Genomic DNA, 15167 nt, shown 5'->3' with positions numbered 1-15167 from the left:
GACACTGCGGGGCACTGTGTATCTGGTACTGTGGGGCAATTGTGTATCTAGCACTGTGTAAAAAGGGGACTCTGCATGCGTACTGTGCAAAAATTGAATGAAGGTGTGCTGAGAGACGACACAAGGGGTAGGTGATAGTGTGCTGAGAGGCGACACAGGGGGTAGGTGATAGTCATGTTGGCACGCCCCATTTTCAGTGGCCACACCCCTTCTGGTGCGTGGAGCAAATACTTCTTTTTGAGTGTTTTTTTTTTTTTGGGGGGGGGGGGGGGGGGGGAGAGCCACTCTTCATCTTGCCCTGGGCTCCGAAAACCCTAGTTACGCCTCTGGTAGCCTTACAAATTCAGCGCCGCCCTCTTGTAGCCGGCGCCCTTAGGTAGCTGCCTAATAGTGGCTCCGGCCCTGCTTAGGTGACATCTGTCCCATGTCTGCAGACACTGCCTAAAGTATTTCTCAGCTGCACAGCACCACTTTGCAATTTTCAGTTTTTTGACAGAGGGGGTTCAGTACGGGTTCAGTACGGATTGCAGATTCTGCTTAAAAGCAGAATCTGCAATCCCTTCTGCAGCATGCTGAGGGGCCGCCCAACTGGCAGCCACCAGCTGCGACCGCAATTTAAATTGTGGTTGCAGCAATTGTGGATGACCCCCTGCAGCCAAAGCCAGACTGCGTATGCAAGCAGTCAGCCGCCATTATTCACCCCCTTCCTCTCCCCTCCATTATCTGTGGAACCGGTCAGAGAGGAGAGTTCTGAAATGTGGGTCACTTTTAGTAATGATTGTATCACATCTCTGGATGGGGGCTCATTACAAAGATAATCTTGCACTACCGACTGGTTTACATACCAGATCCCCTGCCTAAAATGTTTTTTTTAACGAAGAATGCATAGTTTTCACCCGAGACTGGTAATGAATACATTATACAAAGAAGAGGCCGTAACGAAGAGGGTACGGCTGGCGCTGCCACCGTGCAAGGTGTGTGTGCGGCCTTGCACCCTGGGTGGCAGCACCAGCTTACAGAATGCCTAGGCAGGTACCCAGCTACACAGAAATCGGAAGGACTTGTTCATGCCTGGCCCCCATGTTCCTGCACCCGGCACTTGTTGTGTGACAAAGTGACATCACGTGAGCTGGGCATGATGCCAGCACTGTATATAGTCTGAAGGACACTTTTCCATGTTTATCCCGTCCATAATGTAATTTAGATTGAGTCTATTCAACATCCAAATAATGGGATATGTTTTTGGTGCAATGGTTTTTACATGTGTAATAGTAACAGCATAAACTACCTGTTAACAGCTCTGCAATGTTTTGACACCAGTACGTTGGACGAAGTAGCAAAACATTTCAATTAGCCACGAGCCCATAAGTATCAGGGATTAGGGTTTTTAAAATATTGAAAGAAATCCAAAAATGTTAAACCTATTTAATTGTACTATGAAATACATTTAGGACTGAGAAAGGTGATATCGTGTTTCGTAAGGATAGTAAAAACCTTAACTAGGGGGTCATTCCGAGTTGTTCGCTCGCAAGCTGCTTTTAGCAGCTTTGCACACGCTAAGCCGCCGCCTACTGGGAGTGAATCTTAGCTTATTAAAATTGCGAACGAAAGATTAGCAGAATTGCGAATAGACACTACTTAGCAGTTTCTGAGTAGCTCCAGACTTACTCGGCATCTGCGATCAGTTCAGTCAGTTTTGTTCCTGGTTTGACGTCACAAACACACCCAGCGTTCGCCCAGACACTCCTCCGTTTCTCCAGCCACTCCCGCGTTTTTCCCAGAAACGGTAGCGTTTTTTCGCACACACCCATAAAACGGCCAGTTTCCGCCCAGAAACACCCACTTCCTGTCAATCACATTACGATCACCAGAACGAAGAAAAAACCTCGTAATGCCGTGAGTAAAAAACCTAACTGCATAGCAAATTTACTTGGCGCAGTCGCACTGCGGACATTGCACATGCGCATTAGCGACTAATTGCTCCGTTGCGAGAAAAAAATAACGAACGAACAACTCGGAATGACCCCCTATATACTATACCTTCTATCGTTTAAATAGGTAGCTGTAATATAGATATATCTATGTATCTTTGAGTTATAACAGAATGAGTCTATTGGGTAATTAATGCTTGAATATGCTTCTGTAATGGATTTCGGTCATTACAGTAAATCAACGTGCATAGAACCCTCATTCTTCACCTTTATGTCACCTTGTAAATTCTGACACAGGAGTCTGGGGGGGGGGGGCGATCTGCGGCTGCTGTAGTGTACCCGGATGCTTCCCGGTGGGCTTGCTGTTCCTGCTGATTCCCAGCGATCTTGGCCAGCGTTTGGGGATGCGGTTGGTGTTGTATTATCCGGCTCCCCTGTTTTAGTTTTGGACTGCGCTGTAGCCCCAGCATTGCAACCGCCCCTGGTTGTTTTGACATTGAGTGTGACATTTTATCCAAACAACTATACAAGGGCCTGATTGTGTATGCCAGGGATACCAGGAAGGCTCCATCATCACTGGACCGATACTTTCTAGGCCTGAGATACTTTTGCCCCCAAACTCTCCTAGAGGACCGGGCCTAAAGCGGAGTAGGCCGACCTGTTATGGAATGTATAGAACAGGACCATTTTGGACAAAACAAAACATGCGGTCCATGCGGTTTGAATTGATCTGAAATCCACATGTGGTGATCTGCAAACTACTGTACACATTTTGTGCCTAATTCAGTAAGGATTGCAAATTCTGCTAATTAGCAGGATTTGCAATACTTTGGATCGCATGCTGGGGGCCGCCCAGCATGCTGACCGCTGGCTCCCCGCCCCCCCCCCCCCCCTTTAACAAGCAGAAATTGCGAACGCATCGCAATTTCTCTTACGTCCTAGAGGATGCTGGGGTCCATTTTAGTACCATGGGGTATAGATGGGTCCACTAGGAGCCATGGGCACTTTAAAAGATTAATAGTGTGGGCTGGCTCCTCCCTCTATGCCCCTCCTACCAGACTCAGTTTAGAAAATGTGTCCGGAGGAGCCGGTCACAGCTAGGGGAGCTCTTAGGAGTTTTCTTAGTTGTTGTTTTTTAATAGAGCATTAGGTAGAGGAAGGCTGCTGGCACCAGCCTTCCTGCTTCGTGGGACTTAGGGGGGAGTAGGTACCAACTCTTGAAGTTAATGGTTCTCTATCTCCGCTGACAGGACACTGAGCTCCTGAGGGTGCTGATCACAAGCCCACGAGGCGGCCGCTCACTCCCGCAGCACGGCCGCCACCCCCTAACAGAGCCAGAAGAGTGGTGAGTACAGCGCGCGTCCCGGTTAGTGGGATCCAGCACTCACCAGCACCATTTTCTCCCTGCAGACATAGGAAGCAAGACACTGACAGGGAGCGTTGCCCTCCACATAACTTCTGTTATCCTCTGCGGTACCAGGGTGTTACAGACCGGGGGAAGGGGGGGGAGGAGTGTGTTGTTGTTAGTACTAATTAACCAATTAAGGTTGGTTCGTCAGCGCCGGGCTTTTATAATAATAACTACCCACAGGGGCGCTGTGTGGCTGGCTCCTTACTCCTTGGTACTCTGGGGGAAACTGTATCTGACATTTTCGTGTGTGTGTGTGTGTGTGTGTGTGTGTGTGTATGTGTGTATATCCCACATTACCATGTCCAAGGACTCTGTGTCCTGCAGAGTGTTCATCTTCTCCTGAGGAGTCTATTCCATGTACTCAGGACTGCAATATGCTTTCTCAGCCTTCCGAATCTGAACCCGCATGGGTGGATTCCTTTAAGGGGAATGATATCCTAGATTTCTACAAGGATGTCACATACTGAAAAAGAGATGCAGTTTTTGAGGAAATCTGTGGAGGGTTTGCAGTATTTGGCCCCTGTTAATTTGTCAAAAACCCCATCTACATACCCACAAAAGCATACACTTGCCCAGATAATGCAAGCTGACACTGATACCGACTCTGATACAGGGGACGGTGATGGGGATATGCAGGGGGGTGGGGGGATGCATCCCTTGCTAAAGGGGTGCAACTAATGATTGAAGCCATTAGGGATGTTTTGCACATTACTGAGAAGGTACCTGAGTAGGTGGAGGAATCTTATTTTACAGAAAGTAAGAAATCCTTGCTTACCTTCCCAGTTTCCAAGGAGTTAAACTCTTTGTTTGAAAAATCCTGGGAAAACCCATAGAAAAAATTCCAGATCCCAAAAAGGGTTCTCATTGCTTTCCCTTTCCCTGAGGAGGATAGAAAAAAGTGGGAAAACCCCCCTATAGTTGACGCTTCTGTATCTAGGTTGTCAAAAAAGGTGGTTTTACCTGTTCCTGGTTCGACCGCTTTAAAAGAGTCGGCTGACCGGAAGATTGAGACTACACTCAAATCACTATACACAGCTACTGGCGTAGCTTTAAGGCCCACTATTGCTTGTGCGTGGATTTCTAAAGCCATAGTAAAGTGGTCAGGCACATTGCTAGAGGACTTGGATACTATGGATAGGAGTGACATTGATTTGTTCTTGCGTCACATACAGGATTCTGCAGAGTTCATGGTGGAGGCTATGAAGGACTTTGGCATGTTGAATGCACGGGCTACTTCTATGGCGGTCTTGGCGCGCAGAGTACTCAGATGCAGAATCCAAGAGAAGCGTGGAGAACCTACCCTTCACTGATCAGGTTCTGCTTGGGGACGCATTGGATGCGTGGATCTCCACGACAACTGCGGGTAAGTCAACATTTCTTCCCTCAGCAGCAGCACCGGCTAGGAAATCTTATCCTTCGCCTACACTGCAGTTCTTTCGGACCGCAAAAGTTAAAAAATCCAAACCCCCGCCCACCTTCTTTAGAGGAGGTCGGGGAAAGTCCAGAAAACCTGCACCATCAGGTTCCCAGGAACAGAAACCAGGTTCTGCTTCCTCAAAATCTTCAGCATGACGGTGGACCTCCCAGCCTGGAGCTCAGGCAGGTGGGAGCGAGACTAAAAGCTTTCAGTCACGTTTGGGCGTCATCATGCCTAGACCCCTGGGTAAAGAATATTGTTGCCCAGGGATACAGACTGGAGTTTCAAGAACTCCCACCTCACAGATTCTTCAAATTAGGCTTACCAGCTTCGCTGACAGAAAGTGCCATCCTACAGGAAGCCATTCAAAAATTGGTTCAAACGAATGTCATTGTTCTAGTTCCACTTCACCTACAACACAAGAGTTATTACTCAAACCTGTTTGTGGTACCGAAAACGGACGGCTCGGTAAGGCCAATATTAAACCTAAAGTCATTGAACCCCTACTTGAGAGAATTCAAATTCACGATGGAGTCTCTGAGAGCGGTGATCTCAGGTCTGGAGGAGGGAGAATTCCTAGTATCCCTGGATATCAAGGATGCGTACCTTCACATTCCGATCTGGCCGCCTCACCAGGCTTATCTCAGATTTGCACTGCTGGACTGTCACAATCAGTTCCAGGCACTGCCATTTGGCCTCTCCAAGGCACCGAGAGTGTTCACCAAGGTCATGGCAGAGATGATGCTACTCCTCCGCAGACAGGGAGTAAACATAATTCCATATCTAGACGATCTGCTGATAAAAGCATCTTCCAAGGAGAAGATGTTGCAGAGTATTGCTCTCTCAACTCGACTACTCCAGGATTATGGGTGGATCCAGAACCTTCCAAAGTCACATTTGGAGCCGACAAGGAGACTGCCCTTCCTGGGGATGATACTCGACACAGAAGTGCAGAGGGTATTTCAACCGGTGGAGAAAGCGTTGGTGATCCAATCAATGGTCCAGGAGCTCCTGAAGCCAGCCCGGGTATCGGTTCATCAGTATATTCGCCTTCTGGGGAAGATGGTTGCATCCTACGAGGCTCTTCAGTACGGAAGATTCCATGCGAGGTTCTTCCAACTGGATCTCCTAGACAAATGGTCAGGATAACATCTTCACATGCACCAACGGTTACGCCTGTCACCGAAAGCCAGAATTTCACTCCTATGGTGGCTGCAAGCTTCTCACCTACTCAAGGGCCGCAGGTTCGAGATTCAGAATTGGATACTTCTAACCACGGATGCAAGTCTCAGAGGTTGGGGAGCAGTCACCCAAGGGGAAAACTTCCAAGGAAGGTGGTCCAGTCAGGAATCTCTCCTTCCAATAAACGTCCTGGAACTGAGGGCCATTTACAACGGCCTTCTAAAAGTGGCACATCTTTTGCAAGATCAAGCCATTCAGGTTCAGTCAGACGTCACAGCGGTGTCCTACAAAAACAGGCAGGGCGCAACGAAGAGCAGAGCTGCGACGTCAGAGGTAACAAGAATCTTCCTCTTGGCAGAAAAGCATGCAGTGGCACTGTCAGCAATCTTCAATCCGGGAGTGGACAACTGGGAAGCGGACTTCCTCAACAGACAATCTCCATCCAGGGGCAGAGGTAACAAGCCGATGGGGTGTACCTCAAATAGACATGATGGCCTCTCGCCTCAACAAGAAGCTACTGTTCCAGGTCGATAGACCCGCACGCAGTGGCGGAGGAGGTACTGGTCTCTCTGTGGCTATACCAGTCAGTGTATGTGTCCCTCCACTTCCACTCATCCCAAGGATTCTCAAGCTCATAAAGAGAACAGGAGTTTAGGTGAATCTCATTGCTCTGGACTGGCCAAGAAGGGTTTGGTACGCGGATCTTCTGGAATCACTGCTGGAGGATCCGAGGCCTCTTCCTCTTCACGAGGACCTTCTGCAACAGGGGCCGTTCGCCTATCAAGACTTACCGCAGCTACGTTTGACGGCATGGCGGTTGAACGCCAGATCTTAGCTCGGAAGGGCATTCCGAAAAAGATAATTCCTACCCTGATACAGGCTAGGAAGGGAGTAACGTCAAAACATTACCATCGGATTTGGAAAAAGTATGTGTCTTGGTATGAATCCAAGAAGTTTCCTACGGTGGAGTTTCAACAGGGGCGGTTTCTCCTCTTTCTGCAAGCAGGTGTGGATGTCAGCCTATGCTTGGGCTCCATAAAGGTCCAGATTTCGGCCTTGTCCATTTCCTTCCAGAAACAATTGGCTGCTTTTCCTGAAGTTCAGACATTCTTGAAAGAGGTTCTGCATATTCAACCAGCCTTTGTGATATGGATAAGTAAATACAAAATGGAAGCTAAATGTCAGTTTGTCTATTGCTTAAAAGAAACTGTTGTTTTAAATGTGATTTTTATATGTTTGCAGAAACTTTGATTTTTAGTCAAAACAAGAAGTTAAGGCCAGCTGCGCAGTGTATCATAAGACTGCGGTTAGCTAGTGTTTTGCAAAATAAGGAATTGTATTTTGCAGAATAAAGATAATTAAAAGTAGGTAAAAGGTAAAATGTATTTTGATATTAAACAGTCATAATCACAAGATGTTGAGCTAATTAATTGGAAATCCCCCATAAGGGGAGTATATAAATTAATAATATATTCTAATAAATAAATTGTGATTGGTTTATGTATATAATTGGTCTGCAAATTTAATTGGCTCATGTAACGCTGTAATAACAAGTATATAAGATAAAATCAATGTGTCAATGTTCAGTTCATAATATTCTTTTACCGTGAGCCCTGTGAACTTCACAATGCAATAAATCTACCAAAAAAACTTCATTGTTCTTCAATTATTTTGAACGGCTATATCATTCTGGAGGTTTGCACCACCGAGATCAATCCAACATTGACACACGAAGAAGGAAGGTGGACTGGTGCCGGGGTACCTGGATCAACCGTGGCCACAGGTAAGAGCGGTTATCTTACTTCTGCTCCATGTGTCCCTGCCTCGATCCGCTGCCTTTGTGTGTTATTGTTGGTTTGTAACTCTTTGAAGTATTTTTTGGAGATTGTGAGTATGGAACCAAATTGAATTTAACTGCATTTTATTACCAGTTACAGTGATTTGTATAAAGTTTTAGGATTGAAATTTCTGTTATCATAGTTACAGATCACAATGGGATCTTTTGTCTGCCATATCTTGCTAAATTCAGAGTGAAGTCTGCGAGTGATTGTAAGTGTGATTGGCCGAGGCTTCACGCCGGCAAAGTCTGGACAGGGCCCAGGTAGGAGAGAGGCTCCGGTTAAACTATCCTATGCTGGATAGTATCAGGGATACTCACCTACTGTGAAAAGCACCTTGTACACAAAAGGCCAAGCTTAGCAGAGTGTGGAACACGTGTGCCTGTTCAGAGCCGTGGCACCTGATGAGGTGGTGATGTTTCCTAAGTGGAGTAATATCTCTATAAACAAGGGGAGCGTCCCTGTTTACCATTGTATTGGACATTGAGGCTGGACTTTAAAATAAAGATTAGCCATTACAATGGGTCAAGAGATGTCCACACCGAAGGGCTCTTCTATGTTAAAGATCCCGCACGGCAGTCCAGCAAGTGTGATGTATCAGAGATATGGAAGTGTGGCTGGGAAATTTCTCAGGAAATGGCATGCAAAACAACCTAAAATACCTGTGATAGGAACCTTTGATATGCAAAAATGGACAGACTTAAGGGGTAAAATAAGAAAAAGGGAGGAGTGGAAAGCTTACACACTATGGCTGGAGGCATCTAATGTAACCCCGCCACCAACCTATGCTGCACAAATGTCCTGTCATGTAGATAATGGAGGAACGTTACAATTACAACCCAGGCATGCTCTCCCACGGGTAGTGCAGGCAATGCCAGTAAAGACACTAGAACAAGAAAGCCCAGACCCCCTAGAGCACATACTCCCAGCAATGATGGCACTGGCTGGTGCCCCAAGTGCCCCTCTATTACAGGAAAAGAAAAAGGTAATAAGGGCTCTAGTAAACCCCAAGACTGGGAAACATGACACTTACCTTGTAAGGGAAGATGGGATTTGGGTAGCACAGATGGATTTGTTTGATGGGGATGACGATTCTGCTGGAATTTACGTTTATGACCCCCTCAGTCAGACATATAAAGCTCAGTATAATAACATAAATGGTGAAACTGTCACACACACTTTATGCAAGAACAAACAGGGAAATTTAGTTCCCTATGAAGATAAATTACCAGTGATGGGAGCACATTTTGCAGACATACACCCATCGAACATTGTGGCTTCTGGCACTCGTAGCACATCCACCCAGGGCAAACCACTTGCAACAATGCCTCTGAGAGTGGTAACTACAGATCGGGGTGCACAGTGGTCCATACATGTTCCTTGGTCAAAGGCTGAATTACACCAAATTTGCACAGAATTAGCAGATTATAGATCAAAGCCAGCAGAAGTCAAAACCAAACTCAAGCGCTTGTACAAAGTACATCAACTAACACATAGTGACATGGCACAATTATTTACTGCTTTGCTCACAACTGAAAAATACAAAAAGCTCACAACGGACCTAGGGTGGGATAAACAGGGGTTTAAGCCTTCCGTAGACGTTGCTAAAAAAGAGCTGGACCAAGAGTAGAAACATTTAATGACAGCTTTTACAGAGCAGTTTCCTTGCCAGCCCAATTGGGAAAAAATAATGATGATTAAACAAGGTCCTACGGAAACAGTTAGAGATTATTGGGGCAAATTCAAAACTAAGGTCCAAAATTATGGAGGCATTGAAGATATATTTAAGGAGGAAGTGCTTCAGCCCATGTTATCTGGAGCTCTTGTGAAAGGTCTTAAGCCTCAGGTAAAAACCCGTTTGACCATCAATGATCCTCTATGGCGTAAAAAGTGTCCCGAAGATCTGGTCACTCTTGCAATATACCATGAGGACAATTTGGTGGTCAAGAAATTGAACACAGAAACCAAGCTCATGAACCTACAGGTCAAAGCTGCACAAGCCACCTGTGACCTAGCTAATAGACCAATTGATTATAGCATGGGTGCCAGGCAATCATCAGACAGATTGCAACTTACTTGTTACAATTGCCAGAGGAAAGGACACTTTGCAAGGGACTGCAGACGCCCTAAGAAACCAAGGCAGTCCCAGGCAAAGAAGGGCACCACAGAAAGTGATAAGGATTTACAATGACAGAATACTGCAGCTCCCGTGAAGACCATGACTGTAATATCTTGTAACTCTCAAGAACCTACTATTGATTTAAAAATTGGAGATTCTAAACATTCTTTCCAGATTGACACGGGTGCTGCACAATCCCTGATAGCGGACAAGGTCACTTTACCTACCACAAACAAAGTTGTACATGCAGTAGGTGTGGCAAACAAAGTAATCCCCTTAAGGGAGACACAAGATGTAAAAGTAACAGTTGGACCCTTAACAAGTGACCACTCCTTCTTGTTAGCAGCTGATGCCCCCACAAATTTATTGGGGAGGGATTTACTGTGTAAATTGGGATGCACAGTATTTTGCACTCCAGATGGGGTATACCTACAGGTACCAGATTCCAACAAAAACTTGGTCACCAATGCACTGCTCAGTGACCCTCCTTCTACAAAAAGGGTGGAACTGAATACCTTGGGTGTACTCCCCCCTGAAGTGTCTGAAATGTTATCAACAATTCCAGACCAGCTGTGGACCACGGGCTCCAACAATGTGGGAAAAATCCTAAATGCTCCACCAATAAGAGTCAAGCTCAAAGCAGGAGCAATAATTCCCAGTAAACCACAATACCCCTTAAAGCCAGAAGCTGAACAGGGGGTGTTCCCAGTAATCCAAGAATTACTACAACAGGGGTGTTGGTTAAAACCCAGAGCCAGGCCAATACGCCCATCTTCCCTGTGACAAAGAGTAATGGGCGTGGTTATCGCTTAGTTCAGGACCTGAGGGCAATTAATGTAATCGTTGAACCCTTGCACCCAGTGGTACCAAACCCAGCTACCATATTAATGCAGATCCCCGCAGACAGCACTTATTTTTCAGTGGTTGATCTGTGTTCAGCATTTTTCTCCATACCAATACATCCAGACAGTCAGTACCTTTTTGCATTTACCTATAGGGGTAACCAGTACACCTGTACAAGGATGGTCCAGGGATACCTCAATTCTCCTACAATATTTAGCCAATCCCTTGCGGAAAACCTTCAAAAACTCATCCTACCAGGTGGATCTACATTAATTCAGTATGTAGACGATTTGTTACTTTGTTCCCTAGATTTTGAAACATCACTTAAAAACACAGCTGAGCTTTTAAGGTTCCTTTCAACAAATGGACACAAGGTGTCCAAAGACAAATTGCAACTATGTCAAACAAAGGTGTCATATATAGGCCACTGTTTATCTGAAGGCCTCAGACACCTGTCCCCAGATAGAATTGCAGCCATCCAAAACATAAGGTTGCCCATCAACAAAAAAAAGCTAAGGTGTTTCCTAGGAATGGTGGGTTACTGTAGAAACTGGTTACCTAACTACTTACAGCTAACTGCACCCTTGTATGAGCTGACCAAGGCTTCTGTACCAGAGCCCCTCATACATACAGAACAAACAACTATGGGGGTCATTCCGAGTTGTTCGCTCGCAAGCTGCTTTTAGCAGCTTTGCACACGCTAAGCCGCCGCCTACTGGGAGTGAATCTTAGCTTATCAAAATTGCGAACGAAAGATTAGCAGAATTGCGAATAGACACTTCTTAGCAGTTTCTGAGTAGCTCCAGACTTACTCGGCATCTGCGATCAGTTCAGTCAGTGTCGTTCCTGGTTTGACGTCACAAACACACCCAGCGTTCGCCCAGACACTCCTCCGTTTCTCCAGCCACTCCTCCGTTTCTCCAGCCACTCCCGCGTTTTTCCCAGAAACGGTAGCATTTTTTCGCACACACCCATAAAACGGCCAGTTTCCGCCCAGAAACACCCACTTCCTGTCAATCACATTACGATCACCAGAACGAAGAAAAAACCTCGTAATGCCGTGAGTAAAATACCTAACTGCATAGCAAATTTACTTGGCGCAGTCGCACTGCGGACATTGCGCATGCGCATTAGCGACTAATCGCTCCGTTGCGAGAAAAAAATAACGAGCGAACAACTCGGAATGACCCCCTATGTCATTTCAACAACTTAAAGATGACCTAACAGCGGCCCCTGCTTTGGGGCTGCCTAACTATAAACAAGTATTTTCTCTCTTTTGTCATAAACAACTAGGCCATGCCACAGGTGTCCTTACACAGTTTCATGGGGAAAAGCAAAGACCTGTTGCTTATTACAGTGCCCAATGAGACCCAGTAGCACGTGGCCTACCTGTTTGCCTGCGAGCCATAGCAGCAGCTGCATTACTGGTAAACAAGTCAGCAGACATTGTATTGGGCTGTGATCTAAAAGTTTATGTTCCCCATGCCGTAGCAGCCCTGCTTACCTGCCAAAAGACAAAACATGTCACTGCAGCACGCCTGACAAAGTGGAAATTGGCCCTCATTATGCCCACAAACATCACCCTCATTAAGTGCAATATTTTAAACCCTGCAACACTTTTACCGGTAAATGAAACTGATGAGTTTCAGAGAGAGGAATGGGGGGGGGGGTAGTAGAACAACATATCCCACATGATTGCTTAAAATATGTTGATGGACAATCCACCCCTAGGGTGGACCTGGAGGAAACACCACTCCAGAATCCTGTTCTGGTTTACTATGTTGATGGTAGCTGCCACAGACAAACAGTAACGGGAGCTACTCAATCAGGATATGCTGTGGTGGATGACACACAAACTGTTTTTTCCTCCCCACTTCCACCACCACACTCAGCACAATTGGCAGAGCTCAAAGCTTTAACTAAAGCATGTCAACTAGCTGAAGGAAAAACTGTAAATATATATACAGACAGCAGGTACGCGTTTGGTGTTACACACAATTTTGGTAAACTGTGGAAACACAGAGACTTCCTAATAGCAACAGGCAATCCAATTGCACATGCGGAGGCAGTAAAAGAATTACTAGATGCTATACAACTGCCCTCACAGATAGCAGTTATTAAATGTCAAGCTCACATGACTGGCCATGATGAAGTTACAAAAGGGAACAGAAGGGCAGATGCTGCAGCAAAAGTGGCAGCCCAACAAAAGGTTACAGTTGAAAATGTTTGTATGGTAACTGATGTATGTATACCAAGTGAACAAACATTAATTGATATGCAAAAAGTTTGTGATTTACAGGAAAAGACCAAGTGGGAAAGTGCAAAGTATACCCAAGACAACAAAGGCCTGTGGCACAGCTCTGAAGGTAAGCCTGTTGCCCCTAAATCACTCTTGCCAGCATTGGCACAGATGTCCCATGGACTGACCAATGCAGGTAAGACAGCCATGATAAGTCTAATCAAGACTTATTGGTATGCACCTGGCTTTGCGCCAGTGGCAACCAAGTACTGTGCTTCTTGCATCACCTGCTTGCAGAAGAATGCTGGAAGAGCAGTTAAAACAATGCCTTCACACATTCCCCAAACAACTGGTCCCTTCCAAATCCTACAAATTAATTACATTCAGCTTCCAAAGGTTAGGATGCTTCAGTATGTTTTGGTTTGTGTCGACACATTTAGTGGTTGGGTAGAGGGATATGCTGTGGCCAGTGCAACAGCAGCAATCACAGCAAAAAAATTGGTACAAAAATTTGTATGTAGGTATGGCATACCATATGTGATATCATCAGACCAAGGTACACACTTTACTGGACTAGTGTTCAAAAAGATGTGCCAGCTTCTTGGCATTAAACAACAGCTACACACCGCATACCATCCGCAATCTAGCGGCAAAGTGGAACGCTATAACGGGACCATTAAAAATAAGCTGGCCAAAATATGTAAAAAGACCAGCTTGCAGTGGCCAGAAGCTTTCCCATTAGTGTTGCACTCGATCAGAACACCACCAAGGGGGAGTTAAACATTTCTCCCTATAAAATACTGTTTGGAAAATTGCCCAATGTTGCTATTGCATCCGCATATGAACTCAGTAAAACAAATGACTTAACTGTGAACTATCTTATTTCATTAAGCAGCCAGCTAAAGAAGATCCAAGCTACTGTGACTAGCACACAACCAATCCCTGTGGAAGGTGCTTGTCATAATCTACAACCTGGTGATGAGGTGATGGTCAGAAATTTCCTGAGATCGGGCTCACTGACAGACCGGTGGGAAGGACCTTACCAATTCTTGTTAACAACCCCAACTGCTGTTAAGATTAAGAAGAAAACTTCGTGGATCCACTCCAACCGCCTGCAAAAAAGTCACGCCTCCTGAGACAGCACATGTGGAAGATATTCTCCAAGACTCCTCTGCACTTCACCAGTAAAACCAGCAAGTGAGTGGTTCGGGCATAATAATCCCTTGAGCCACTTGCCAACGCAGTATCTCTGTGGAGGGAACATAGCTCCTAGAAGAGTACTGTGAAGATCAAGGACAACAAAGACAATGCTAAACAGGATGATGCTGATAGGCCAAAGGCCAGACCGTGAACTATGGGGGTGCATTCTCTCATGGGCATGTCTGATTACAATCATACTCATTGTGCTTGAGTGTTGTATATACATTCCAGGGTCTGTTAACAATGTGACCAGTAAAACAGGTAATGTAACATTTTACAATGAAACGTTATTCAAGACACGTGTGTGTAGGGCCTACAAAAAAATAATTATGAAGGAGAATTTACAGGTAATTCCATAATAGCAATGCACAGTAAAATTGCAAAGGCTCTCAACACAAGCAAATGTTGGATTTGTACCCACCTACCCATCAGTGTAGATGCAGGTATACCCCTCCTGGCTCATTACATAAGCACAACAGACATGATAGACAGAGATTGGTCCTGCCATAAGCGAAAGAATGGTAGTCGCATTTGTGCCAATAAGACACCTAAAGTACAAAATATAGTAGACTTCCCATATTTGGATGTTTCAAACAAAGGTCTGCTGCATTCACCTGCTCTACAAGTAACCGCAGCCACAGGGAGGCCTGAATTTTGTTTAAGTGTCAATTCAAAGCCAGGCAAGTACACGTTAAGAAGGAAGAAAATTACAGTCAGGGTAAAAAGACAAAACCTGGGATATACTAACTGTACTGGAGCCACATTTGTAGTTCAAAAGTCAAATAAGTGTACGCTAACAAACCTCAAACACTGTTGGCACTCAATAGATACAGATGGAGTACTAACACCTAATGACACCCTATACCAGTTACTGCGTGATGGATGTACTCTTGATAACAGCACGTGTAAAGATGTCAATGGCAATAACACCGGGCATTTTATGATATACATAGGAATCATTTACACCAAAATATTTGTAATGCCTCT

The sequence above is a fragment of the Pseudophryne corroboree genome, chromosome 5, assembly GCF_028390025.1.
Source record: "Pseudophryne corroboree isolate aPseCor3 chromosome 5, aPseCor3.hap2, whole genome shotgun sequence".
NCBI classification, from domain to species: Eukaryota; Metazoa; Chordata; class Amphibia; order Anura; family Myobatrachidae; genus Pseudophryne; species Pseudophryne corroboree.
Note: the sequence above shows the minus strand (reverse complement) of the source record.